Here is a 2,500-nt window from a genome sequence, read left to right on the forward strand (position 1 = left end):
CAGGTTCTACTGGGTCCTACTTGGTCCTGCTGGGTCCCAACAGTTTCTTCAGTTCCACTGAGTCCATCCAGGCTTCACTGGGTCCTACCAGGTCCTACTGGGTCCTGTTGGGGCCTACCAGGTCCTGTTGGGCCCTACCACGTTCTACTGGGTCCTATTGGGTCCTACCAGGTTCTACTAGGTCCTACTTGGTCCTGTTGGGTCCCACCAGTTTCTGTTGGGTTCCACTGAGTCCATCTGGGCTTTACTGGGTTCTACCAGGTCTTACTGGGTCCTGTTGGGTTCAACCAGGTTTAACTGGGTCCTGTTGGGTACTACTGGGTCAAGTTGGGTTCTACTGGGTCCTGCTGGGTTCTACCAGGTTTCACTGGGTCCTGATGGGTTCTACTGGGTCCTGCTGGGTTCTACCAGGTTCTACTGGGTCCTGCTGGGTTCTACCAGGTTTCACTGGGTCCTGCTGGGTTCTACCAGGTTCTACTGGGTCCTGCTGGGTTCAGGTCAGTCAGACTGACAGCAGAATTGTCTCTCTATCTCTCTGCTCTTCTTCCATTAAACTCCACAGAGATGAAAGCTTAACAAATCATCACTGTTTTTCAGTTTAGATCAGCTTAGTCCAGTTCAGTTTAGTCCAGTTTAGATTAGTTTAGTCCAATTCAGATCAGTTCAGTTCAGACCAGTTCTTTTTTCCTCCAGTCCAATCCACTTAATTTGGTTCAGTTTCCAGTCCAGTTCAGTTCAGTTCAGTTCAGTAGAACCAGAGTTCTACCAGCTGCAATCTGGTTATTATGGGATGTCAGTTCAGTTCAGCTGTTTGGATCGTCTGCTTCAGTAAAAACACCTGAAGAGCTCTGTCTGTCTCTCTCTCTCTCTCTCTCTCTCTCTCTCTTCTTCTTCTTCTCTCTGACTGTTTCTCTACCTCTCTCTCCCCTCCCTGCTCTCTCCCCCTCCCACTTCCCCTGCTTCTCTCGCTCTCTTTACTCCAGGTAAATCTCTCTCTCTCTCTCTCTCTCTCTCTCTCTCTCTCTCTCTCTCTCTCCCTCTCTCTCTAATAGCAGCTCATTAGTTGAGTCTTGGGTTTTCTTTTGGGGATTTCTTTCTTCTTGTCTCCTGTTTGCTGCCTAACGACCAGACTAACATCATATTCTTATGTTTTTCTGTTTGGATGCAGTTTAAACAGATTTGTAAATATTTTAGACAAATATTCATTAGTTCTGGTCTGCTAATGCAGTAACATGCAACACAGTAAACTACATTTGGTATTACTGCTGGTGCTGCTACAGTACTATAGTACTAATACTAATACTTGTCAACTACAGTTGTACTACTGTACATTCCCTGGTTTGGTTGTTAGTTAGTTGTTGGTAACATTCAGCAGATCCTGTTGTTGTATTAAATTCTCCATCCAGATTATTTCCCTACAGTATTAATTAAGTTTAACATTATTATTACATTTGCCTATTAAAGCTCCCATATTATCCAGTTCTCAGGTTTTAAATTTCTGTCTCAGGATGACAATAAAGTTCTCATGATGCTGTGCAGATAAATGTAGTTTAATTCAAAGTTGAATAGAATGATTCAAACTGAATGAATGTGAGACTTAGGGCGCTTTCACACCTGACAGTCCAATACAATGACACATCGTTTGGTTCTTCAGCTGGTCCAGTTCACTTTCACAAAGCCAAAAATAAAACGGTCCAGAGCTTGTAAACAAAGTCATGTGGTTGAAAATGCTGTTTGATTATTGGTCAGTTAGCAGGTAAAAATACAACAAAACCCTCACAACTTCTGCCAAGACTGTATCTGACACCATGGAGACGTCAGGTTCTGCTCATGTCGGTCTTGATTTGGAGGCAGATCAGACTCTAGAGGATTACGCATATGAACGCCTGTCAAGAATGCGGGTATTAAATAATTTAATAATACAGACATTTGGAGGAAGACACTCGTCAGTCTGATCACAGAAGCAGGATCTGATGACATCGTGCCAGGACTTGTTTTCATTTGCCCTACAGGACCAGAGAGGTAAGGTGATCCAAACTATAGAGCTGCATGACGATTCCAATCATGCAGAAATCCCCAAAAGTTGATCCATGCAAACGCTAGTTTCCCCAGTCACCAAGACAGGATGTGATGACATTGTTTTTAACCAATAAAATGCAGAGTAAATGGTTCGCTCCCTGCGATTGGTTGGAATGGTGTTCTCACCAGACATGAACCGCTCCACAGTTCACTTGGAAGCGGACCAGATCAGATCTTGGAGGCGGACCAGAGAGCGGTTGTTTGGCACCAGGGTTCGATCAGGGAGTTCAGACCCCAAACCATCTGAACCAAGGGGGGAAGTGCTTCAAACGGACTAAACATGGCTGCTGTGAACGCACCTTAAGTCGTCACAATACTGGACTCTGATTGGCCGACAGCAGCGGCTCCTCTAATTCAAATGAGGTAAACACAGATTTTGAATGGATAGAACGGTCTTTCCACTGTTTTCTATGGTATTTTG

The sequence above is a fragment of the Centroberyx gerrardi genome, unplaced genomic scaffold, assembly GCF_048128805.1.
Source record: "Centroberyx gerrardi isolate f3 unplaced genomic scaffold, fCenGer3.hap1.cur.20231027 Scaffold_59, whole genome shotgun sequence".
Lineage (NCBI taxonomy): Eukaryota > Metazoa > Chordata > Actinopteri > Beryciformes > Berycidae > Centroberyx > Centroberyx gerrardi.